The following is a 27,867-nucleotide window of genomic DNA, read 5'->3' on the forward strand; positions in this document are numbered from 1 at the left end:
GTATTTCATACCTGTATGCAGCATTAGCTGCTCAAGTATTATCAAGGGGGTGAGCTTGTGAGCCGAGAGAGGCTGCTCCCCCCACAGAACAAAGAATAATATGTATTAGCTTTCCAGGTAGTCAGTGCCTTTTAGCATTCTTAGCTGTAACCTTTTGCCATCCATAATCGTCATGGGGAACCCTCCCAGGGGAGCCAGGCCTGCTGACAGGCTCTGGAAGTATCTGCCATTCGTTAAGCAGAGACAGACCTTTTTCCAGGGAGTCTATGATGAAAGTATGACCCTTTTTGGTAATCATGATGTTTGTGGGGAAGCCCCATCTGTAGTTGATCCTATGGTCCTTGAGGGCTTTGGTAATTTTGGTGACGTTTCTTCATTTTTGAAGGGTATACTGTGATAGATCTTCAAAAAATTGCACATTTTGATGCTGTGGAGGAATATTATCCTTAGTGTGCATTGCAGACATACATTTTTATTTTGTATGGTAAAAATGTAACCGTAGTATTACATCCCTAGGGACCTGATCTGGGAGGTATGAGGGTTTGGGCAGGTGATGGATTCTCTCTATGATCACATCTAGATCCGTGAGGTCGGGAAGGATTTCTTTAAACATAGTAGTGGTGCACTCACGTAGGTCTCCTTGCTGTACAGACTCTGGGATCCCTCTGATTTTTAGGTTGTTCTGTCTGCTTCTGTCCTCTATGCAAGCCATTTTAGATTTGAGCCCATCTATTACATCCTCTTTTTCATCATGGGCATCTACCAAATCATTCACAGTATCTGCAAACTCCCCCATCTTGTTTTCAATGTGACTCTGGATTCTACAGCCTATAACTCCTTATTGAATTTCTGCACACATGACATCATGTCAGTTTGGATTGAGCTCCTTAGGGACAGTAACATGTCCTTTAGTACTGTGTCCATAACTGGCTGATTGTTCGTTGGGAACACCTCAATGCTGTCAGGCAGCTCTCTAGTGTCCTCCCCAGAATCAGCGCTGTGGCTGACTCTGGGCCTGCATCTGGAGCCATTCATCCGGAATTTGGCCTTACAGATTGAGGGGTATTAGGGTAGGATTGCTGGCTGTCTGAGGACCCACTATTTTTGCTGGCAGATGCAGAGTGAGGAGTGGAGTGTGTGTTATGGGCCGGGGTGGATGAACGGCCGGCGCCATCTTGCCTATCTCCATGTATCTGCCAGGATACAAAGTCCATCAGTTTTTGGGGCTTCCTGAGGGCTTTTCTTTTCCTGGTCATCGATGCTGTGGTGTGCAGATCGCTCCATTTTGGGGTGAAAAACCCTCTGGAAAGTCGCTATTAGCCGCTGTCTGTGAGGAGAGGAGCTCAGCTCTCAAACATCCATCTTGTTCTGCGGCTGGCCATGCCCCCTCTTGACATTGTATTTTTGAAATGTACCTGCCTAAAAACTGACCCATTTTAATAAAAACACATAGGTAAGTATTTTTTGAAAACAAAATTACCATTTATTCTGGGTCATAACAAAAGAAAGGGGGAAGGCAACACTGGAGAAACTGCAGAAATTTGTGAAGCCTTTGGACCCCAGGGCAGACATCAACTAATTGAAAAAGAAAATTGGCAGCCTGAGGAGTCAATACAATAGTGAGCACAATCTGTGGTCCTGGACTCAGAGAGATCAGGAACAGCAGGAGATGACATATATGTCCCCTGGCTGTGGTACTACAACAGCCTGTGTCTTCTGTCAGACCAGACTGAACCCAGGCCATTACTTTCTTGTCTTAGTGGCATGCTTCCAGGCTGTGTCTTTGTTCATCGAGTTGTGGCAGGAGGTGGAGGAGGTGGAGGAGGAGGAGGAGGTGTAGGAGGAGGAGAATGAGGTGGATAAGGAGGAGAAGGAGGTGTAGGAGGAGGAGAATGAGGTGGAGGAGGAGGAGGAGGATGGACAAACTCACAAAGGAGTGTATTTTCTGTCATTTGGCCACTCAATCTCTTATTTAGGGTCTGTAAAATGATGTTCTCACATAAGAGGCATTGTCCCTTCTCCATCTCCTGCATTTTTGCTGCTACTATGCAGCCATAGCCCTCTTGAATGCTGGGGGGGGGTCTCTCAGGGTTGCATGAGCATCCTTAATGAGGGCAAGTACTGCCTCCTCCACGTTCCTCCCCTTCCAGGGCCTTTTGGGTGGAAGGTGGAGAAGAGGGACCTGGGGTTAGGTCAGTCCACTTGGCCCAGCCACCTCCTGGCTGCCACTTCCCCCTGCTACCTCCTGGCTGCCACATTCCAGACCCTCATCCTGGCTGAGGCTTTCCTGTGTATAAAAAAGGGACATAGTTTTAGCTTTTGCTTCATCTATCACACACAATTTTCAGCTCATGAATGTTGCAAATTGAATGTTAATAAATAGAAAAGACTATCATTCTCACGATCGGCACTTCCTCCACTCACAGATCGTACATCCGGTGCTTTATATACACTGCGTATGCGTGAAACTCCACCCCCGTTGCCTGCCCCTGACATACTTTCTAGGATATTCCTACCCTCTCTCTTTCATTTCAGTGGGAGAGGAACATGACAGATACACAGCAGGTACATAATAGCAGTAACAACGAGGGGGAGGAAAGCCCGAAGCAAGAAACGTCCCAATCCAGGAGGAGATTTAAGGCGTCAAATATGTCCTTTGGCGAGATGGTGGAGATGGTGGACATCTTGAAGAGGGCCGACTATGATGGGAAGCATGAACCGTACCCAAACCCAAATGTGAGAAAGGCCAAAATCATGACTAAAGTTGTGAAGACTCTGCGCTGGAATTTTGGGGTATGATGATCCAAGGAGCAATTGGGTAAACACTGGTCAGACCTGAAATTGAGGAAGCAGGATCAGTACAGAAGGATCAAGAAAGTGCTTCTTCTCTGAGGTGAGGGTCCTCTGGGGGAATGGCCTCATCAGATGTTCACCCAGACCAAATTCTTCATCTGTGACAAACACAAATGGGAGTCTTTCCACGTTCTCTTTCACAGGTGGCACTGCCAAGCCATCACTCTGGAGAAATCGGTAGAACTCAGTCTGAGCAAAGACTACGCCATCCGAAATCCAGCCATTCTTCCCCACATCCACATATAAAAATTCCATCAATGCCATCAATATGATACTATTAAACCACTTATAGTTAAAATAGTAGGACCCCGAGTGGGGTGGTGAGATGATGTGGACATGTTTCCCATCGATTGCCCCTCCTCAGTTGGGAAAGTCCCAAAGGTCGGCAAACTGGGAGGCCACAGTCTGCAATTCCTGTGGCGTTGAAGGAAATTGTGGATTCAAAACAGAAAAAAATAAAATTAGTACTTTTGCACTTAAAGCGGGAGTCCACCGGGACTCCGCGTTTTTTTTTTTTTTTTTAAAAGCCAGCAGCTACAAATACTGCAGCTGCTGACTTTTAAATAGTGACACTTACCTGTCCAGCGCGCCCGCGATGTCGGCACCCGAAGCCGATCGCTCGCTCGGCTGCTGGGTCCCGCCGCCATCTTGGGTATGGGAATCAGGAAATGGAGCCTTTCGGCTTCATTTCCCGGTTCCCTACTGCGCATGCGCGAGCCGCGCGGCGCAATCCGGACGGTCCCCGCTGCCTCTGGGAGCTGTGTGTTTCCCAGCAGGCAGCGGGGCACTTGCTGAAGGGGGCGGGCGCTTGCGGAACGGGGGCGTAACGTACGCCCCGTTCCGCAGAGAGCTAGCCCGGAAGTGGGTGCAGTTACCTGGATTATCCAGGTAACTGCACCCCCCTCCCCCCTGAAAGGTGCCGATTGTGGCGCCGGAGGGGGGGGGATTCCGATGAGCGGAGGTCCATTTTAGGGTGGACCTCCGCTTTAACATTGTAAGCAGTTTAGACCCAAACATTCTTGGCCAACATCAGTATACAATTTATTTTAAGGAGTATTTAAAGAGAAAAAGATAAAGTACACTTATCAGATTCCTCACCCCCTCTGATGGCCCATTGTAAAAATTTTAGGGGGGTTCTATATGAGTTTGGGACCCCAAAAAATTACTATGGCACTCTGCCTGAATTTAAGGACAACAATAACATTTGTACACATTTTAGGGTGTGTTTAGGGTAAAGCACTACAATGGAGCTGACAAAATACATTGTTAAGTTACTAGCCTAGGTGTATATGGGCCCAGGATATCATGCTGGGGAGGTTAGCGAAGGCAAATATGCATGAAGCACAAAAAAGGAGCATTAAAAGCATACAGCATGAATGAGGGTAAAAAGGACATTCACAGTATTTTACCATCATTAAATACATATACTGTAATGTGATGTTAAAGGAGGAATCATACCTTAATATAGTCCTTCTGCAGGACCTGAATGATGGCAGAACAGGTCTCTGGAATAATGATCCTCAGAGCCTGGGGGGAAATGCCCATCGAGAACTTGAGGACCTGCAGACTTCTCCCCGTCACCAAGTAACGCAAGGTGGCGACTAGCCTCTGCTCGGGAGTGATGGCTTGCCACATGCAGTTGTCCTGCTTCATAATATAAGGGGAAAGCAAAGCCAACAGGTGGTGAAAAGCGGGGTCCGTCACCCATAGAAGATTCCTGAAATCATCAGGATTATTCTCCTGGATCTCCCGCAACAAAGGCATATGACAGAATTGGTCATGCTGGAGCATACAATTCTTGGTCCATAAACTCCTCCCCTCACTGTTCATGGACTGGGCTTGGGTCAAAGCAAGAACCCCAACACCAAGCCCCACACAGCACGAACTCTACGACGAGTACATAACCGCAACATGGCTTCAAAACGGTCGGCTGGTCAGAACGAACTAACAGAAGGCACTGAAAAACAAAAAGGCCTGAGCGAGCTGAAAATCAGAAATGAGCGGACAAGAATGCACTGAAAATCAAATATGTACTGTAATAATAATACGCACTGAAACCCAGATGCGAACTAACTACACACACTGAAGAACAGATACAAACCCACAAGCACCAACTGAAGAGCAGTAACGATCGGAAAAGCACGAGTCTAAAAAGCATGAGTCGTCTCTCCAAACTTCTACTAACATGAGATAAACATGAGCTTAGCAGAAGGAGCCCAAAGGGTGGCTCACTGGCTATTGAACTTCCTGTTTATAGTTCCATCGTACGTGTTGTAGGTCACCGCGTTCTTGACAGTCAAAAGTTCAGAGAACTTTTATGTGACTGTGTGATGCAAGCCAAGCTTGAGCGAAATTCCGTCGGAAAAACCATCCAAGATTTTTCAGACTAAAACTGATTGTGTGTACGCAGCATTACAGTATTTTAGTTGAATACTGTTATAAACTACTATGAAATTTGAAATTGTCATCTAGTTCCCTCTATCTCTAGACTTCATTTGAATAGTATGCATTCTTCAGCTATAAATAGCTCCTTGTGGATTGACTGTGTAATACTTGATTGACCATTGCATGTCTACTTGAAGTTGTTCTTTTTCTTAGGAACCATTTATCCTTTTCACAGACAGAAAATATTGCTTGCATATTTTTTTTTCTTTCATTTGTATGTTTAAATTGTTTTGGGTAATGATACGTTTCCTTGTTTGTTGGTGCAGGGAAGGGGAAAGAGGAAAGTGGCGGAGAAGAAGAACAGCAGAGAGGAAATGTTTTTGTCCAGGAGCAGCTGGCAATGACTGGAAGTATCAACTGTCCTATTCCACTGGATGGCACTGCACCATTGGTAAAGGTCATTGCTTTATCCAGGGCCACTCCACTTAGTTCTGTAGACTTAGTTTTTTTCACGCATCTGCTGTTTACAGCACCATTCCAGTCTGCAGCCTTTGTCTGCATTGTATAAATAATGGTAAAACTACCAGTCATTGGGGTACTATACATGTGAGGAGACATATGAATCTGCACCACAAAGTTAATAATAACCAGTGACATCACAGTCGCCTCTACCCCTCCTCCTCAATGGCCTCACACTCTTAACTCCTCAGAACAACTAGTCCCTTCCAAGCACTGCAGAGCCTATGCAACGGTCCAGCCAAAATGCTACCATACTGTTATGAAGCTGGTATGCATGGAGAACAGGAGCTGCACTGGGTTAGAGATTACATAAGCTGTTCAGGGCCAAGCTGGGGGGTCGGGGGGAGTGCAAACTCTGTGCTATCTTCTGCCAGGCAAGGTACTGTGTGACGATAGCACCAACCTGCTAACAGCCGTTCGGCAATGGAAATTCACACGTGTTTGACTGCCTGACATGTTCTGAACCTGGTTTGCCAGCACTAAATGACTAAATGACCAGCAGTTGCTTGTAAACAAACAATTATACTTTTAAAGTATTACGTTGCCTTTGGAAAAAAAATATTTAATATGTTTAAAGAGAAGTTTTGGATTTTTTAAAAAATCATACTTACTCCAATGCTGCATCTGTCCCCTGCAATCTGTAAGGCTGAGAACTGAGCGATCAACACTAGTGATGGACGAACTTCCGACGGGACGTTTCGCGAACGCGAAACGCGAACGGGCACAAACGTTCGCGAAAACGACCGTTCGCCGCGGGCTCCATTGACTTCAATGGGAGGCGAATTTCGCAAACCTTTAGGTCGAATTTGCGGCCACGGGGTAATTATTAGGGGGTAGCACGTAGTCCCACCACCTGGACAATAGCATAATACATGTATGAGGTGAATTTGGGATCGATAACTACAAGCATTTTTTTTTTATTTGGGAAATTGTTCTGACAATTCAGGACTATGGAGCTAATGAAGGCAATGGAGGAGAGGGAAGGTCAGGGACCAGGGTAGGCAAACAAGAGGGTGCAGGAGATACAGAGCACTGACAGCAGCACCGTAATACAGAGCACTGACATCAGCACCGTGACATACAGCGCTGACAGCAGCTCCGTGACATACAGCGCTGACAGCAGCTCCGTGACATACAGCGCTGACAGCAGCTCCGTGACATACAGCGCTGACAGCAGCTCCGTGACATACAGCGCTGACAGCAGCTCCGTGACATACAGCGCTGACAGCAGCACCGTGACATACAGCGCTGACAGCAGCTCCGTGACATACAGCGCTGACAGCAGCTCCGTGACATACAGCGCTGACAGCAGCTCCGTGACATACAGCACTGACAGCAGCTCCGTGACATACAGCGCTGACAGCAGCTCCGTGACATACAGCGCTGACAGCAGCACCGTGACATACAGCGCTGACAGCAGCTCCGTGACATACAGCGCTGACAGCAGCTCCGTGACATACAGCGCTGACAGCAGCTCCGTGACATACAGCACTGACAGCAGCTCCGTGACATACAGCGCTGACAGCAGCTCCGTGACATACAGCGCTGACAGCAGCACCGTGACATACAGCGCTGACAGCAGCTCCGTGACATACAGCGCTGACAGCAGCTCCGTGACATACAGCGCTGACAGCAGCTCCGTGACATACAGCGCTGACAGCAGCTCCGTGACATACAGCGCTGACAGCAGCTCCGTGACATACAGCGCTGACAGCAGCTCCGTGACATACAGCGCTGACAGCAGCTCCGTGACATACAGCGCTGACAGCAGCACCGTAAGCAGCCCCAGGAGGAAGTCAGCACAGCACAGGGATGGTGTGATCCCCTCATAATAAGAACCCCCAGGAGGAAGTCAGCACAGCACAGGGATGGTGGGAGCCCCTCATAATAAGAACCCCCAGGAGGAAGTCAGCACAGCACAGGGATGGTGGGAGCCCCTCATAATAAGAACACCCAGGAGGAAGTCAGCACAGCACAGGGATGGTGGGAACCCCTCATAATAAGCAGCCCCAGTAGAAATATGACACCGCTCAACCTCTTCAAAGAGGAGGGTAGGGGCATATAGTACGGTGTGCTTTTTTGGGTCAGGGAAGTGAGCCAAATGAATTAAGAAGGTCTGTGTGCTTGATTCCAAAAATTGTTTATAGACATATACATGGTCTACTGATCACATGTGTTGAATTCCTCCGAGATCCATGCCTCATTCATTTTTAGAAATGTGAGGTAGTTAACACTGTCGTGAGCTAGGCGAGTACGCTTATCGGTCACAATCCCCCCTGCTGCGCTGAACGTCCTTTCGGACAGGACACTGGATGAGGGGCAAGCCAACAGTTCGATTGCAAATTGGGCAAGCTCTGGCCAGAGGTCAAGCCTGCCCACCCAGTAGTCTAGGGGTTCATCACTCCTCAGAGCGTCCACATCGGCCGTTAACCCAATGTAGTCGGACACCTGACGGTCTAGGCGTTCCCTGATGCTGGATCCGGATGACACCTGTCGATGGGTCGGCTGAAAGAATGACCTCATATCCGAAGTCACCAACACATCTTCAAACCGGCCTCTTCTTGCAGGCGCTGTTGGATTGGTACCCGCAAATCCTTCTCTGGGAGTGGGAATTGCTCCTCTGCCAGCGCACGCAAAAGCAGAATGCAGCATTTCTCGAAGCAAGGCCTGGAAGTGCTGCATTCTGACAGCCCTCTGCGACGGCGGTAACATTTCCGCCATTTTGTGTTTGTACCGGGGATCTAAGTACGTTGCCACCCAGTACTGGTCCTTGACCCTCATGCTTTTTATACGGGGGTCCCTATTAAAACACTGGAGCATGAAGGCCCCCATTTGCACTCAAGCGGAAGGTATGTGGTGGTGGTGGTGTTGTTGGTGGTAGTGTCTTTGGGGGTGCACATAGCAGAGAGTGAAGAAGAGGGTGCAGATCGAGAGGATGAGGAGGGTGCAGAAGAATAAGGCTGAGTGAGCCACTCAACCAAGTCTGGTGCGTCCTTTAAAGTAATTGAACGCACCTTCTGCAACTTCCCACTTTGGCTCAAGGCTGTTGCTCCTGCCCTACCCCTACCACCCCTGCGGAAGGGCCTGCCTCTTCCTCTGCCTGTCATTTTTTAAATCACCCTGTGACAAAACTCTTAGTCCCTATACCGCTGAAGGACTGCTGCAGTATAGGGCAGCGGTCAGCAGTAGTGCACGTCAACCCTATGTATTGTGGACCGATAGCGGTCCTTACAGAACAGCAGACTGTACTGCACTCAGGCCTATGTACCGTAGCACCCTATACCAAGTTACCAGTCCTTATAAAAACTTTTGTGGACCAAGCAGGTTGTGTGTTAGTGATTAGCAGACTGTACGTCAGTCCCTATACCAATGAAGGACTGCTGCAGTATAGGGCAGCGGTCAGCAGTAGTGCACGGCAACCCTATGTATTGTGGACCGATAGCGGTCCTTACAGAACAGCAGACTGTACTGCACTCAGGCCTATGTACCGTAGCACCCTATACCAAGTTACCAGTCCTTATAAGAACTTTTGTGGACCAAGCAGGTTGTGTGTTAGTGATTAGCAGACTGTACGTCAGTCCCTATACCAATGAAGGACTGCTGCAGTATAGGGCAGCGGTCAGCAGTAGTGCACGTCAACCCTATGTATTGTGGACCGATAGCGGTCCTTACAGAACAGCAGACTGTACTGCACTCAGGCCTATGTACCGTAGCACCCTATACCAAGTTACCAGTCCTTATAAAAACTTTTGTGGACCAAGCAGGTTGTGTGTTAGTGATTAGCAGACTGTACGTCAGTCCCTATACCAATGAAGGACTGCTGCAGTATAGGGCAGCGGTCAGCAGTAGTGCACGGCAACCCTATGTATTGTGGACCGATAGCGGTCCTTACAGAACAGCAGACTGTACTGCACTCAGGCCTATGTACCGTAGCACCCTATACCAAGTTACCAGTCCTTATAAGAACTTTTGTGGACCAAGCAGGTTGTGTGTTAGTGATTAGCAGACTGTACGTCAGTCCCTATACCAATGAAGGACTGCTGCAGTATAGGGCAGCGGTCAGCAGTAGTGCACGTCAACCCTATGTATTGTGGACCGATAGCGGTCCTTACAGAACAGCAGACTGTACTGCACTCAGGCCTATGTACCGTAGCACCCTATACCAAGTTACCAGTCCTTATAAAAACTTTTGTGGACCAAGCAGGTTGTGTGTTAGTGATTAGCAGACTGTACGTCAGTCCCTATACCAATGAAGGACTGCTGCAGTATAGGGCAGCGGTCAGCAGTAGTGCACGGCAACCCTATGTATTGTGGACCGATAGCGGTCCTTACAGAACAGCAGACTGTACTGCACTCAGGCCTATGTACCGTAGCACCCTATACCAAGTTACCAGTCCTTATAAGAACTTTTGTGGACCAAGCAGGTTGTGTGTTAGTGATTAGCAGACTGTACGTCAGTCCCTATACCAATGAAGGACTGCTGCAGTATAGGGCAGCGGTCAGCAGTAGTGCACGTCAACCCTATGTATTGTGGACCGATAGCGGTCCTTACAGAACAGCAGACTGTACTGCACTCAGGCCTATGTACCGTAGCACCCTATACCAAGTTACCAGTCCTTATAAAAACTTTTGTGGACCAAGCAGGTTGTGTGTTAGTGATTAGCAGACTGTACGTCAGTCCCTATACCAATGAAGGACTGCTGCAGTATAGGGCAGCGGTCAGCAGTAGTGCACGGCAACCCTATGTATTGTGGACCGATAGCGGTCCTTACAGAACAGCAGACTGTACTGCACTCAGGCCTATGTACCGTAGCACCCTATACCAAGTTACCAGTCCTTATAAGAACTTTTGTGGACCAAGCAGGTTGTGTGTTAGTGATTAGCAGACTGTACGTCAGTCCCTATACCAATGAAGGACTGCTGCAGTATAGGGCAGCGGTCAGCAGTAGTGCACGGCAACCCTATGTATTGTGGACCGATAGCGGTCCTTACAGAACAGCAGACTGTACTGCACTCAGGCCTATGTACCGTAGCACCCTATACCAAGTTACCAGTCCTTATAAGAACTTTTGTGGACCAAGCAGGTTGTGTGTTAGTGATTAGCAGACTGTACGTCAGTCCCTATACCAATGAAGGACTGCTGCAGTATAGGGCAGCGGTCAGCAGTAGTGCACGTCAACCCTATGTATTGTGGACCGATAGCGGTCCTTACAGAACAGCAGACTGTACTGCACTCAGGCCTATGTACCGTAGCACCCTATACCAAGTTACCAGTCCTTATAAAAACTTTTGTGGACCAAGCAGGTTGTGTGTTAGTGATTAGCAGACTGTACGTCAGTCCCTATACCAATGAAGGACTGCTGCAGTATAGGGCAGCGGTCAGCAGTAGTGCACGGCAACCCTATGTATTGTGGACCGATAGCGGTCCTTACAGAACAGCAGACTGTAACGCACTCAGGCCTATGTACCGTAGCACCCTATACCAAGTTACCAGTCCTTATAAGAACTTTTGTGGACCAAGCAGGTTGTGTGTTAGTGATTAGCAGACTGTACGTCAGTCCCTATACCAATGAAGGACTGCTGCAGTATAGGGCAGCGGTCAGCAGTAGTGCACGTCAACCCTATGTATTGTGGACCGATAGCGGTCCTTACAGAACAGCAGACTGTAACGCACTCAGGCCTATGTACCGTAGCACCCTATACCAAGTTACCAGTCCTTATAAGAACTTTTGTGGACCAAGCAGGTTGTGTGTTAGTGTTTAGCAGACTGTGCGTCAGTCCCTATACCGCTGAAGGACTGCTGCAGTATAGGGCAGCGGTCAGCAGTAGTGCACGGCAACCCTATGTATTGTGGACCGATAGCGGTCCTTACAGAACAGCAGACTGTACTGCACTCAGGCCTATGTACCGTAGCACCCTATACCAAGTTACCAGTCCTTATAAGAACTTTTGTGGACCAAGCAGGTTGTGTGTTAGTGTTTAGCAGACTGTGCGTCAGTCCCTATACCGCTGAAGGACTGCTGCAGTATAGGGCAGCGGTCAGCAGTAGTGCACGGCAACCCTATGTATTGTGGACCGATAGCGGTCCTTACAGAACAGCAGACTGTAACGCACTCAGGCCTATGTACCGTAGCACCCTATACCAAGTTACCAGTCCTTATAAGAACTTTTGTGGACCAAGCAGGTTGTGTGTTAGTGATTAGCAGACTGTACGTCAGTCCCTATACCAATGAAGGACTGCTGCAGTATAGGGCAGCGGTCAGCAGTAGTGCACGGCAACCCTATGTATTGTGGACCGATAGCGGTCCTTACAGAACAGCAGACTGTAACGCACTCAGGCCTATGTACCGTAGCACCCTATACCAAGTTACCAGTCCTTATAAGAACTTTTGTGGACCAAGCAGGTTGTGTGTTAGTGATTAGCAGACTGTACGTCAGTCCCTATACCAATGAAGGACTGCTGCAGTATAGGGCAGCGGTCAGCAGTAGTGCACGTCAACCCTATGTATTGTGGACCGATAGCGGTCCTTACAGAACAGCAGACTGTAACGCACTCAGGCCTATGTACCGTAGCACCCTATACCAAGTTACCAGTCCTTATAAGAACTTTTGTGGACCAAGCAGGTTGTGTGTTAGTGTTTAGCAGACTGTGCGTCAGTCCCTATACCGCTGAAGGACTGCTGCAGTATAGGGCAGCGGTCAGCAGTAGTGCACGGCAACCCTATGTATTGTGGACCGATAGCGGTCCTTACAGAACAGCAGACTGTACTGCACTCAGGCCTATGTACCGTAGCACCCTATACCAAGTTACCAGTCCTTATAAGAACTTTTGTGGACCAAGCAGGTTGTGTGTTAGTGTTTAGCAGACTGTGCGTCAGTCCCTATACCGCTGAAGGACTGCTGCAGTATAGGGCAGCGGTCAGCAGTAGTGCACGGCAACCCTATGTATTGTGGACCGATAGCGGTCCTTACAGAACAGCAGACTGTACTGCACTCAGGCCTATGTACCGTAGCACCCTATACCAAGTTACCAGTCCTTATAAGAACTTTTGTGGACCAAGCAGGTTGTGTGTTAGTGTTTAGCAGACTGTGCGTCAGTCCCTATACCGCTGAAGGACTGCTGCAGTATAGGGCAGCGGTCAGCAGTAGTGCACGGCAACCCTATGTATTGTGGACCGATAGCGGTCCTTACAGAACAGCAGACTGTAACGCACTCAGGCCTATGTACCGTAGCACCCTATACCAAGTTACCAGTCCTTATAAGAACTTTTGTGGACCAAGCAGGTTGTGTGTTAGTGATTAGCAGACTGTACGTCAGTCCCTATACCAATGAAGGACTGCTGCAGTATAGGGCAGCGGTCAGCAGTAGTGCACGGCAACCCTATGTATTGTGGACCGATAGCGGTCCTTACAGAACAGCAGACTGTAACGCACTCAGGCCTATGTACCGTAGCACCCTATACCAAGTTACCAGTCCTTATAAGAACTTTTGTGGACCAAGCAGGTTGTGTGTTAGTGTTTAGCAGACTGTGCGTCAGTCCCTATACCGCTGAAGGACTGCTGCAGTATAGGGCAGCGGTCAGCAGTAGTGCACGTCAACCCTATGTATTGTGGACCGATAGCGGTCCTTACAGAACAGCAGACTGTAACGCACTCAGGCCTATGTACCGTAGCACCCTATACCAAGTTACCAGTCCTTATAAGAACTTTTGTGGACCAAGCAGGTTGTGTATTAGTGTTTAGCAGACTGTGCGTCAGTCCCTATACCGCTGAAGGACTGCTGCAGTATAGGGCAGCGGTCAGCAGTAGTGCACGGCAACCCTATCTATTGTGGACCGATAGCGGTCCTTACAGAACAGCAGACTGTACCGCACCCAAGCCTATGTACCGTAGCACCCTAGACAGACCAAGTTACCAGTCCTTATAAGAACTTTTGTGGAACAAGTGAGTTGTGAATGATTAGCAGACTGCAGCAGAAGGGCAGCAGTCAAGTATAATATTCTTTCTATATTTGGAAGAAAGAATATTATACGTGTACAAGCCTATTACCGTACCACTGATACCAGTCCTGAAAAGAACCTTTGTGGAACTAATAGTAACAGCAAGTCTTTAAAATTATCCTCACTGCCTGACACACTGCTTCCTGCCTGTCCCTATACAAATTGGCAAAAAAGAGTAGGCTGGAACGATTAGCTGGAACAGCTCTTTTGTGGACCTGATAGTAACAGCTAATGATGATGATGATGATGATGATGAAGAAAGACTAATCTGGCTGAGCTGTCCCTAAAATAGCAGCATACAGCGCTCTGTCCCTTTATCTAAACTGACAAAAGAAACTCAGGCTGCTGACCTAACACCTATACCAGTCCTGAAAAGAACTTTTGTGTACCAAATAGCTAGCGTTTTCTCTGTCCCTACTCCACACAGGATCCTTTCCCTACAGTGACAGAAGAAAGAATGTAAAATGGCCACCGGATCGGGTGTATTTATAGGTTAGGGGGAATGTCCAAGTGTCCATGAGCTGTCATGTCTCAATTGGTTGTCCTGTAACACATGATAAACGTGTCACGAAAGGTTAAAGTTCTTGTATACATTAAACACGTAAGTCCGCCGGGGCGAACGACGGAAAAAGGCGTTCGAACCCGCGGACGGCGAAAGTCGGAAATTCGCCGCGAAACGACCGCCGGGCGAACCGTTCGGCCATCACTAATCAACACTGCTGAGCAGAGAGTGGTGACTATCAGTCACCGCTGATTACTCTGTCAGGTTCTGATCCAGGCTCCAGGGTAGATCATGACGGTATGGCTTTAGCCCACTGTCAGCTGAAATTGGGTCACAGGAGTATAAACTTTTATCCACAGGAGAAATACAGCCAAATGAGCTTTGGCAGGTCTGAATGGAATGTTAAAGAGGAGAGCCAGCTTTAAAGAAAATTTTTTAAAAGTCAGCAGCTGCAAACACTGTAGCTGCTGACTTTTAATAAGCAGACTTACCTGTCCAGGGCGCCCGCGATGTCGGCCACCCGAGGCTGACCCGACCCTTGGCTCTCGGGTCCCGGCGCCGCCATTTCAACTAAGGGAAACAGGCAGTGGAGCCTTGCGGCTTCACTGCCCGTTTCCTACTGCGCATGCGGGAGTCGTGTAGCGCTTTGTGAATGGGGCACGCTGTGTTCTGGGACACACAGTTCCCAGAACACACAGCGCCCCATTCCCCAGAAGACGCCGCACGGAGGAGAGAAGACTGAACATCACCGCGGAGTAGGAAGAGGCAGATTAGGATGATATGCCTAGCAGCAGGCATTTCTGGTAAGTTTAAAAAAAAAATCATTTTTTTTTCCAGATTTTTTGATAAATTTTAATGCACTTTTGTTTCTCAGGGTGGCCCTCCACTTGAAGGGCTTTCAAACTAAATTAGTTGACTCAGTGAAGACAGCAAAGAATGTCCTGGCAAACAATTATTTTATTGAGGTTTGAAAGAAAATCTCACCGTGTATGGCCAAGTGAAGTTTCCCAGGGAGTTGTTATTTACAGTAGGGCCATCTGGAAGAAGTCAAGCAGTGTTGCAGATTGTATTCTGCATATACAGATGAAAAATTGAGCGCAATTACAAAAAAACTATTTGAAAAACATAAAGCAACTTATAAAAGACAAGGAAAAATCACACTGGTTAAATGCTACAATAGTGAGACCTCAAGGTGTGTACTTATCCAAAAATGCACTACAGATCCCATTCTATATGTAGCGCCATTTTTAAATCGGATTATGACTAGGATTTCTATGTCCATTTCCATATGTCTAGGTTGTGTATGGAAGAATAAATTTAGATATGTGTCAGATTGTACAATATTTAAACTCAACATTATGTTACACAGTCTATTTACCATGTACTAATACAATGTAAAAAAAAAAACAATAAACATTAAAAAAAAAGGGGGGGGGCGGAGCCGGCCGGCGGAGTGAATGGCTGCTTAGGAGTACAGCTCCCGCCGTGTCTTCTTTCCAGAGCAGAGCACAGCAACGTGGGGCACCGATTTTCCGCACGAACAGACCGAAGGTGAAACGCTGACCACAACGGGAATGCCGAGAAAGAGAAAAGACCGGAGGGAACCCGGTAAGCTGACAGACTTTTTCGCTCAAACAGGCCGCGCCGCCAGCCAAGATGGCGCCGGCCATGGCGCCAGCAATACCCGTCCGTCCTCCCCGCATGCCAGAGGGGGATGGAGAGGAGATGGTTCCCCAACGGAGGAGCGGAGTCAACGCTCCCCGGATTCCCGAGCCTCGTCTGTTTCAAATAGTCCTGCCAAAGCCAAACAGAAGACGGCAGATGCATCTCCTATGGGCTCAGAATCAGGCAGCAGAGGTGCAGTGTTAGATGACACTTTAGAGTTTCAAGACGCCATTGCGGCCTTCCCCACTAACAACGCCCCAGTAATGGATTCTACCATGAAAGAGATGCTGTTAACCCTGCGTGGTGCAATCCACACGGATATGCTGCAACTGGTCAAACAGTGTAAATCAGAAGTTAAAGGGGTCAGCAGTAGAGTGTCCCACATTGAGAATAAAATGGGCGAATTTACTGAAACTTTTAATGCAATGGTGGACGCACACAATGACCGCGACGATGACATTCAGTGGCTGAAATCAAAGGTCGCAGACCTCGAGGATTGCTCTAGGAGAAACAACATTAAAATAAGGGGGATCCCCGAAACAGTTAAACCGCAGGAGCTTGTGTCCTTCCTGACTAAAGTGATGAAAGATGCGTTACCAGACCTACCTGGGGAAGAATTCATAGTAGACAGGATTCATAGATTACCGAAACCCCGCCACATCCCTGAGCAACTTCCAAGAGATACTATAGCCCGAATTCATTACTTTCATGTCAAAGAAAAATTTATGGCTGCGACTAGAAATGCGACCCAATTACCAGAAACCTTGCAAGGACTATCGTTCTTCGCAGATCTCTCAGCCCACACAATGCAACGCAGACGCAACTTGGTGACGATCACCAAACCGTTAAGGAACCACAAAATTCCATACCGTTGGAGCTACCCGGCTAAATTGGTGGTGATGAGAGGAGACCGTGATTACATGATTTCTAATCTGGAAGAGGGAATCAAGCTGCTGGAAAAGTGGAACATTATCCCTCGCCAAAACGAGTCCCAGCAGGATGAAATGGATGGTAAACCTAGCCCTGACCATTACACCTGAACTTTTTTTTTTTTTTCAAATTGGTGCCCACAGTTTTGTTTCACTTCATACGCTCCGGAGAGTTGTACCGGCGATATGGTCTAGTTCATCGTTCCCCTAAGAATAGCAGGTATATGCCTGTTCAGATTTCGTGAGAAATCGCATCTTTTTATTCTAAGTGCTAAAGCACATTTGTTTGTTTGATTTATTCTCCAATTTTTCTTTTGTTTCTCACCTTTTACTTTATTGGACATTTTTGAATCAAGATTTTCAGTCCATTAAGACTTTCATCGACAGAAACCGCACAAGGCAATAACTTTGAACTACCGAACTAAGGTATCTCATACCCCTGTGATTGACACTTACCTTAATTGTGTGACACGGTACACTAGACTATCCCATTAGTCTCCCATTATTTTTCCTCGCCCAGGGTACCAACTGATCACCGTTACTACTAGTGTCCCAATCCTGTGTGTCAGGCAGCCCGCTTCTCTATTGGTATTGTTACCCTATTCATGAGAATGGCGTTCAAAATCACTTCCATGAACGTAAATGGTTTAAATATCCCTTTTAAACGGCATATGTTGTGGAAAGAGGCCCGCTATCAAAAATGTGATATACTATGCCTACAAGAGACACATTTCAAAGAAAAAGGGCACCCTCTCCTGTCTCATAACCAATTTTCGTACTGCTATCTAGCTTGTGCAAAATCAAAAAAAAGAGGAGTCGCTATCCTAATTAAACAGTCAGCAGCGTTTAAATACAAAGCCCACTACAGTGATGGCGAAGGCAGATATATTATTTTGACATGTGAGATAGGAGGGGTTGCCTATACCATTGTGAATGCTTATGCACCCAACAGTCATCAAATAGCATTTTTGAACAAGTTATGGAAAAAAATACGACATCATATGTATGGTCATGTTATACTTTGTGGGGATCTGAACGTCATTGCTGATCACCAGATGGATGTGTCTAGATCTGGTGGCGGGAAGGCGATCAGGTCTTCCTTAATTGAATTCATGAGTAGAAACAATCTGTACGATGTTTGGAGATGCCAGCACTCCAACGAAAGGGATTTCTCCTTTTTTTCAAAAGTCCACTTATCATACTCTAGAATCGATACTTTCCTGGTGGACAAAATTTCTACTACAAAAAATATCAAAATCTGACATTGGTCAAATATCTTGGTCCGACCACGCGCCGGTTTCTGTGACGGTGGGCACTCAAAAGTTTACCACTAGAGCCAACAGATGGCGTAACGACACCCTACTGTTCGCAGACCCGGCGCTTGCATCGGACATAGAGAACTCAATCAAAGAGTTTTTTCAATTCAACGACAAACCCAATGTTGACCCGTTCACCCTGTGGTTATCCCATAAGGCGTATGTGAGGGGGATTTTGCTGAAACACAGTGCGGCCTTACGGAGGAAGAGGAGGCAACGACTGGAATAAGTACTGAATGACATTAACTATTTAGAATCCCTAAATAAATTGACGCCTTCCCTAGACACTAGCTCTAGGCTATATAAAGCAAGAGAGGACCTTAGGAACCTGTTAATTTCCCAACATACCAGGACTTTATACAGACTTAAAGCGGACTTTTATACGCATGGTAACAAAGCAGGTAAACTACTAGCAAACCAACTGAAAGATAAACTTGTTAGACAAAAAATTCCCTTCATATTTCATCATAAGACTAGAACTAAACACATTAACCCTAAAGACATAGCTGACGCTTTCAAAGACTATTACGAAGCCTTGTATAATATTGGCAAAGACCCTAATGTCTCCCAACCGTCTTTGAACTTAATCAACTCTTTCCTGAAAGATGTCTCACTCCCTGTGGTTCAGCCTGGGGATTTGGACATACTAAACTCCCCATTTACTGAGCTAGAGATCAAAGACACTATAGCTAGACTTCCTAATGGCAAAACACCAGGACCAGATGGGTACTCCCCCGAATATTATAAACAATTTAAAGACATATTAGCTCCACACCTTCAGAGGGTCTTCCAGAGCGCTGCCTCCTTGGCCTCCTTTCCTGAAGAGATGTTACAAGCCACAATTATTACTTTACCCAAACCAGGAAAGGAACCAAATAGTGCCCAAAATTTCAGACCCATATCGCTGCTAAACACAGACGTTAAACTGTACGCAAAAATTATAGCAAATAGAATGGCGAAGGCTCTCCCACATCTTATTAACCAAGACCAGGTGGGTTTCGTAGAAGGCAGACAAACCACGGATGCTACGAGGCGTATACTTAATATTATACACTGTGCAAATGTTTCCAGTCAACCCTCTGTTCTCCTGTCATTAGATGCCGAAAAGGCCTTTGACAGGATACATTGGGGATATATGTCCAAAGTGCTAGATAAATTTGGTTTTAACGGGCAAATTAAATCGGCTATCAACGCACTATACTCCACTCCGTCAGCCATGGTATTCACAGAGGGTGTTTTCTCTGATTCATTTTCAATAACTAATGGAACGCGACAGGGGTGCCCCCTGTCGCCTTTAATTTTCGTACTCATGATGGAACCGTTAGCGGAATTAATTAGACAACATCCACAAATAAAAGGTATACTTGTAGGAAAGGAAGAACACACTATTACATTATTTGCGGATGACATTATACTCTCACTGTCCAACCCGATTCAATCACTCACAACTATCCAAGACCTACTCTCTCAATTTAATGCAATTTCCTATTATAAGGTTAACGAGTCAAAATCCAACATTATGGGTTTGGCTTTGTCCTTGGATGTGGAGCTCTCATTAAAAAATTCGCTACCATTTACATGGGTAGATAGCTCCTTTCAATATCTGGGCATCTCTATTACAAAACAAATATCCCAACTCTACCAAACCAACTTTGAACCACTAATTGCAGAATTCACACAAGAAATGGTGAAATTAAAACGTTATTATTTATCTTGGTCAGGAAAACTAGCAGCATATAAGATGATCCTGCTCCCCAAATTATTATACTATTTTAGAGCACTCCCCATCCAAGTGCCAGCCTCATTCTACTCTAAAATGCAAACTGCTTTGTCACATTTTCTGTGGGATGGTAAAAAGGCTAGATGTCATCGGAATCTCCTTACGAAGCATAGAGAAGCAGGAGGTATGGGGGTTCCGCTTTTAAAGGACTACCATGCGGCGGCTATTTTATCCCAAGCCGCGGCATGGTATGACTCACCACGTCCAATACACTGGTGCAGGGCTGAACAAACTTATGTGCAGAAGGGAGAAATACATAACCTACTGGGGACTACAACAGTAGCTAATCTACCAATATGTGAGAGCCATCCCACGATTCATGCCACTCTTAATGCATGGGTCTACTTCTTGCAAGTTAAAAATCCCCACGTCAAACACGTTACGTCACAGATCCCTATTAGTTCTCTTCTCTTACTTACACCAGACCTGAAACTCCAAAATTGGGAAAAGGCAGGAATTCATTTTCTAGCTGACCTTTACGATAAACAAAAAATGAAACCTTTTACACGCCTACAGGCTGAATATTCATTATCACCTTCAGAGTTTCTGACATTCGCCAGAATCTCACATACTCTGAGAACAACTTCTACCTTTGTAACCAATATCCCATGGGAAGTACATAAATTCTGGTCAGCTGGTCCCTCTAGAAAAAAAGGTATCTCATGTTTTTACAACCTACTAAATAGCAAAAAACTCTTAGGGATTCCTAGACAATTCCAACAATGGGAATCAGATTTGAAAATTTATATTTCTCGAGAGCAATGGCTTCAAGCCATAAGATATAATAATAAGCTTACAAAGTGCGCAAGCTATAAAGAAACTACGCAAAAACGAATGCTTAGATGGTATAAAACTCCGTATGTAATAGCGAAATTCGACAAAACACAGAATAACTTATGTTGGAGGGGGTGTGGTCTGGTGGGAAACTTGGAGCATATGGTTTGGTCTTGTCTTTCCTTAAGAAGCTTCTGGGCGGTAATATCAAACCTAATAGCTGGCGTGACAGGTATACTAAATAAAATGACCGCCGCACAGGCCCTCCTAAGTGTTGATCTTGACATATACCCGGGCAATTGCCGCTTTGTAGTGCTACATATTTTGAATGCTGCAAGGCTAGTTATAGCCCGACACTGGAAGTCAACAACTCCTCCGCTGATCAAAGAGGTTTTACAATTGGTTAATGACTCGTGTGCATATGAAAAAACGATTGCATGGAAGGAGGGCAACCACAAGAAAGCCCTTGCCCAGTGGTCAGTATGGGATACGTATAACAAACCAAACTAAGTCTTGTGTCTACAAGTTGATTTATTGCCTTAATCTGAACTGTATGTTTTACTTTTCTAAATAAGAGATAACTGTTTATGCAATTTTGTTACTGTATTAAACACAATAGTCGACGAACTAAATCCTTTTTGCCTTTTCTACATTTATGTCTAACCTACGTATCTAATAGGCAGACCTCATATGATTCCATTGTTTAAGTTTTGTATGTATATGCGACAATCGAAATGTCTACTTTCTTTTCTAATCTGTTTCTTAAGCAATTTTTGTATCTATCTTTGAAAATCTCAATAAAAACTAAAGTTAAAAAAAAAAAAAAAAAAAAAACTCTACGTTATTCTATATTGTAATAGTGACCTTTTAAATGTTAAGCATTCAACTACCAGGTACATTCAGTCTATCGTTTGACACTGAAATTGTTAGTAAAACATAAATGGAATATCTCAGACCATTTGATGTATGCAAAGCAATATTTATAATGTGTTAAAATACAAAGACAACTGTAACAGAAACCTTTTTTTTTTTTTTTTTTTTTTAATAAAGGGTACCTTTTCTGTACAGAATGGGCATAAATAGCATTACCTAGTAATATTAAAGTATAGCACAGACATATTTACAGGCAATGATTGCTGCATAAGATGTCTTTTCTAGCCTATTTTACCTGTCACATATTTTCTGAAGTAAAGATTCTTAAAATACAAATGGGTTGTTTAGGAAATTAAAATAGTCTGGAATTCCTTCTACTTGTAATTTTTATTAGCTGATATCGCACCAGGTGCAAGTATTCATGAAAGTTTTAAGCAGACAGAAGCTACTAACAAATTCATTAAATGTTCTCCAGCACAGCAATAAAAAAATCAATTTAGTTCACCAGGCTTCCTGAACCAGTGCCAGTGGCAGAGAACTCATCTCTTGAGCTCTCAGATTTTGAAGTACCACAATGATATTAGTTGGATTGTAGCATAATAAAGTTCTTTTGTATGAAGTAATCACACTTGGAACAGAAAGGAAAGAAATACACTTAAAGCAATGGTTGAAGTGTTCATTTAAGGTTTAAGTTGAAGTGTATCAATTGATTCACCTAACAGTTACTCTTCAGCTCCCCATGAAATCCCTTAAGTGTGATTGTTTAAAAAAAAAAAAATTGCATACAACAACGTGTTTTCTAAATCCTCATTGACCTGCATTAATAGTCACTTCAACATGCACAGGACACTGTTGAGCAGAATAAATTAAGTATTGTGTTCTGTACTGTATGTGGCTGTGATCTATTGATTGTTTCTGTTCACTAAATGTGATTTCCATTACATCTTTAAACCCATGAAAATAAATGACCTGCTCTATGCAAGCAACATATTTATTCTTAAAGGTAAAGTACAGTGAGGAGAAATCACTAAGACTAAAGCAATCAAAATCAGTAGCAGCTGTATATGGAAACAAGTCAGCTTATAGATTTCATTTTCAAAGCTTAACTGAACAAAATTGAGCTGGCTGCTGATTGGCCATTATGCACTATGCATAAATAATCCATATTCTGGCAGCTCCAGTTTTAATAAATTCCCACCAGTGCATTTTAACCACTTCCCGTCCAGTCCTTGGAGGGTATCCATGGGTACCCGGCTTTGTGTGGCTGTATGCTGTGACCACTGTGTCATTCAGACACATAAGTGAAAAATGTCCAATCAATTATTCAATCAAAAAACTTTCCTTTTGTATTCCCCAAGTGAATATGTGGCAAAAATATGTTTTTCATTCAAAATCAATGTTTGGTGCAGGGGAACCTTGGAATTGGTTGCTCAATATGTACAGTATATAAAGGAGTGGTATAATATTTGTAGGGAAGTGTTGGTACATTCACTTCAATTATAAAGATTCCATCTTCATTCGATTTGAGCATTTTGTATGCAATTGTGGAATTTCTATAGCTTTGCACTACTATTTTTGTTTTCTTTGACTATATACTAGTGATGCACTAGGATTGAGCGGCAGCAGTTTTTATTAGAATCCACAATTATCCATTCATTTCTTTGGTGCTGACTCCCCTTTTGCTGGATGAGAAGGCCTGGCTCGCAGTCTCCGCTCTAATTTCTCCCAAAGGTGTTCTGTCGGGTTGAGATCAGGATTCTGTACAGGCCAGTCAAGTTCCTCCTCCCCAAACTCGCTCATCCATATCTTTATGGACCTTGCTTTGTGCACCAGTCAGCTATCCCTAAACTGTTCCCACAAAGTTGGAAGCATGAAATTGTCCAAAATGTTTTCGTATGCTGATGCCTTAAGAGTTCCATTCACTGCACTAAGGGGCCAAGCCCAACTCTGAAAAACAACCCCACACCATGAACCCCCCCTACACCAAATGATTTGGACTAGTGCACAAAGCAAGTTCCATAAAGACATGGATGTGCGAGATTGGGGTGGAAAACATGACTGGCCTGCACAGAGTTCTGACCTCAGCCCGATAGAACACTTTTGGGATGAATTGGAGCAGAGACTGCAAGTCAGGCCTTCTTGTCCAATATTAGTGCCTTACCTTGCCTTACCTTACATATGCGCTTCTGGAATAATGGTCAAACATTCACATAGACATAGTCATAAACCTTGTGGACTGCCTTCCCAGAAGAATTGAAGCTGTTATAGCTGCAAAAGGTGGGCCAACTTAATATTGAACCCTACGGACTAAGCCTGGGATGCCATTAAAGTTCATGTGTGTGTAAAAGCAGGTGTCCCAGTACTTTTGGCAATATAGTGTTTACAGTCATGGCCAAAAATATTGGCAGCACTGCATTTCTGTCACATAATCCCCACTTCCCCCAGAAGTTTGTTGCAGTTACAAACGTTTAGGCATTCACATGTTTATTTCTTTTGTTTGTATTGGTATGACACAAAAAAGTTGAGAAATAAAAAGCCAAATCTGACACATTTCACGCAAAAATCCAAACATTTTTGCACCTTCTCAAAATTGTAAGAAATAATTGCATTCCAAGTTTGTGATGCTCCTGCAATTTGTAATTTAACTAACTGTATCAATTAACAGGTGTTGACAATATTTAAATTACACCGAAAACCAGTTAAGATTGTAAAAAAATTGTGAAAAATGTATTTAACCTTTCTGTTGTGTGTCTCTGTGTGCCACATGGAGCATGGAAAAGAGAAAGAGCAGCAACAAATTGTCTGAGGATTTGAGAACAAAAATTATGGAAAAGCATGGACAATCTCAAGGTTATAAATCCATCCCCAGAGATCTTAATGTTCCTGTGTCCAATGTGCGCAACATTGTCATGAAGTTTACAGCCAATGGCCCTGTAGCTAATCTCCGTGGACATGGATGAAAGAGAAAAAAATCAAAGATTGCAATGAAGGATTGTTCAAATGTTGGATAAAGAACCTTGATTACCTTCCAAACAAATGCAAGCTGACCTTGCACTATATGTCGCCATCTGAATGAAAAGGGATGCTATGGTGGGAGACCCAGGAGGACCCCACTGCTGACACAGAAACATAAAAAAGCCAAATTGGAGTTTGTAAAAACTTACCTAAGGAAGCCAAAATCCTTTTGAGAGAATGTGCCGTGGACAGACAAAACAAAATTACAGCTTTTTAGTAAAGTCCATCATTCTACTGTTTTCAGAAAAACAAATGAGGCCATTAGAGAAAAGAACACAGTCCCTACAGTAAAACATGGTGGATATTCACTGATGTTTTGGGGTTGCTTTGTTGCCTCAGGTACTGGATGTCTTGACCCTGTACGTGTCATTATAAAATCTGAAGACTACCAAAGAATTCTGGAGTGCAATGTGTGGCCCAGTGTCAAAAAGTTGGATCTACATCAGAGGTCATGGCACACATAAAAAAGCAGACAACAAAAGGTACACATCAAAAAGCACACATCAAAAATCACCTAGAAATGGCTTAAGACAAAGCACTGGAGAGTACTGAACTGGCCAACAATGAGTTTAGATCTAAATCCCATAGAGTATACATGGAGAAATCTCAAAACAGTAGTTGGAAAAGGAACCCTTCCAATCTAAGAGACCTGGAGCAGTTGGCGAAAGAAGAGAGGTGTAACGCCCCATACACACTATCAGTTTTTCCTTCAGATTTACCAAAACCATATAATATGAGGTCAAACCTCAGGAGTTTCAATTCATATGCAATAAGGCAGGCCCTTACACTACATGGTTTTGGTAAACCTAAAGGAAAAAAATCAGCAGAAAAACTGATAGTGTGTATGAGGCATCAGAAGCGTATTTATGGTTACAGGAAGCAATCCATTCCAGTTATTTTTTCCAACGGATATATTCAATTGAGGATGCCAATCTTTTTTTCCATTCAATTGTCGGAGTTTTGTGTGAAATGTGTCAGATTTGGCTTTTTGTTTCTCAACTTTTTGGTGTCATACCCATACAAACAAAGGAAAGAAACATGAGAATACCAGAACATTTGTAATTGCAACAATTTTCTGGGTGAAGTTGTGCATTATCTGACAGAAATGCAGGGGTGCCAATATTTTTGGCCATGACTGTATGTGTGCAGTTGTTGAAGGTAGGCAATTAAAGAGGAAGTAAACCCTGATGAGTTTACTTCCTCTTTCATTCCCTGCAAAGGCAAAGCATAATGGACTATTATGCATCGCATAGTAGTCCATTATGTGTCACTTACCTGACACAGGAGCCAGCGAAGTCACTGCTGTCCCCTGTAGTCTGGCGCATCCATCTTCTCGGTGGGGTCTTGCAGCTCCGCCGCTGTCATTCGGCGAAGCCGCGATGACGTCACTCCCGCGCATGCGCACGGGAGCCGACACACGCGGCAACTTCGCCATTGACAATGCTGCGCTCAGTGCGCCTGCGCGCCGCTGTCTACGGCGCATGCGCCATAGACAGCAGTGTCTGTCTTCGGGCAAATATCTCCTAAACCGTATAGGTTTAGGAGATATTTCTTGGACATACATGTAAGCCTTAATCTAGGCTTACCTGTAGGCCAAAGTGGTTTGTAAGGGTTTACAACCACTTTAAGGTGAGAATATACTTAAGACATTACTTAGAAAGTTAGAAAGGAAGTATAGCTGCAAAAGTGCTAAAATGTAGCCAGGGTGGTAGAAAGGTTCTTACCTTGTTTGAGAGAAACAATCCAATGTCTAATTTGGGTGCACTTAAAGAGTTCAAGAACAGGGCTTTTAATCTTTCTGGGATGACTGTCCATGGGAGGACAACATCTGACTGTATTGAGGCCATATGTGCCCCCCCCCCCCCCCAATGAAAGGCAGTAGGTGATTCAAGTGGATTGTCCATCAGGAGAAGTTGAGGAAAGTGAGAAGAAAGTAAATTGCTAGAATATTTGAGGTCATCCCAGATTTCAGAGTATGTTTCTTCAAAGGACTTATTGTAGAATACTGCAGGTTGGGAAGTGACCAAGGTAATTATTTGAGATTTATAGAGGCACAGGAAATAGCTTCCAATTACACGCATAAAGGAGCCTCATTAGCAGAATATAAGGAGATAGGAGGAGTTATTTGGGCAGTTTGGTAATAATTAAAACAAAAATTGGAACAACTAGGCCTCCTTGACATCTAAAATTTACATATTTTGGCTGGGAATTCTAGGTTTGTGGTTATACCAAATGAAGGACACAACATTTTAGAAGCTTTTAAAAGCGAATGAGGGGACCAGAAGTGGAGGGGTGTAAAAAGGTATAAGATATGTGGGAGAACATTCATTTTAATTGAGTTGATCCTCCCTATCCAGGATTTGGGGTGCCTGGTCCAGGATGGTATTTTGGTTTTGAGATAGTGAATAGTCAGGAGATATTAGCTAAGCATGAATCGGAATAATGTGGGGTGAGCAGGATACCTAGATTTTTTTTATTTATTTTTTTATATATTTTTCGTTTTTTGTTTGTTTATCGGCCCAGGTGAATGTGAATGAAGATTTAGGCATTTCAAGCGTTGGACTAAATAGGCAAATATTAGGGATCACTGAGTTCTCTTCATTAATATAAAGATTAGAAATCTGAGCAAATAAGTTTAAAGTGGACACTAGATTTAGCAAATATATGATAGGTTGGGTCAGAGACAGTAATAGATTGTCAGTGGATAAAATGATTTTTATAAGTGTGAGAGCCAGACTGCAGGCCATGAATAATGGGATTTATTCTGCAAAAGTGCACTATATGCTATATGTATTGCAAATAAACCCAAGAGATTGTGTAAAAGGCTTTATGCATGTTAAGCAATAATAACATGCCATGTAATTTATTATGATGGAGAAGGTCATTAGGTGGATCACCTTACAGGTATTATCAGGGGCTTGTCTATTTGTAATAGAATCCACCTAATCCTTTCAGAATGATGAGTAGGGAGTTTATGCTAGTAGCCAATACTTTGGCTAGCAATTTGATATCTATATTAACCTCTTGCTTACCTGCTCACAGTAGATACACTGCGAGTGGGCGGCACAGCCAGGCACCGCTACATATTTGTACGTAGGTGTGTACTTCCTGGTTTGGGTGCTCGCATGTGAATGTCTCCTGCTGACCCATGCTGTGATTTGGCACAGCCCAAGTATGTCACCTGATTTCAGCCATTGATTTATGGCTGAAACCGGTTGATCGGCTGTGGCCAATCACAGTACAGAATTCTGTGTTG

The sequence above is a fragment of the Lithobates pipiens genome, unplaced genomic scaffold, assembly GCF_037356315.1.
Source record: "Lithobates pipiens isolate NorthernLeopardFrog02 unplaced genomic scaffold, aLitPip1_a1.2 Scaffold_3, whole genome shotgun sequence".
Lineage (NCBI taxonomy): Eukaryota > Metazoa > Chordata > Amphibia > Anura > Ranidae > Lithobates > Lithobates pipiens.